Below are 215 nucleotides of genomic sequence, written 5' to 3'. Positions count from 1 at the left end.
AGGGGGGGCATCTAAGATTCATCCCCAGTTGGTACATGGTAGAGGGAGTTGTCAAGAAGCTTGTGATCCCACAGAAGCTGAGGTCTCTCGTTTGAAGGTCCTTTGCGCCCTTGGTCTGGAATGCATTAACTTTGACTCCAACATACTGGCAGCTACCAAAGACTTTTTTGTATACATGCACTCATGCACACACAAACAGCATGCACTCACGCATG

The sequence above is a fragment of the Penaeus monodon genome, chromosome 19 (assembly GCF_015228065.2).
Source record: "Penaeus monodon isolate SGIC_2016 chromosome 19, NSTDA_Pmon_1, whole genome shotgun sequence".
In the NCBI taxonomy this organism is placed as follows: domain Eukaryota; kingdom Metazoa; phylum Arthropoda; class Malacostraca; order Decapoda; family Penaeidae; genus Penaeus; species Penaeus monodon.
The sequence above is the reverse complement of the archived record's forward strand: the minus strand, read 5'-3'. Positions refer to the sequence as shown.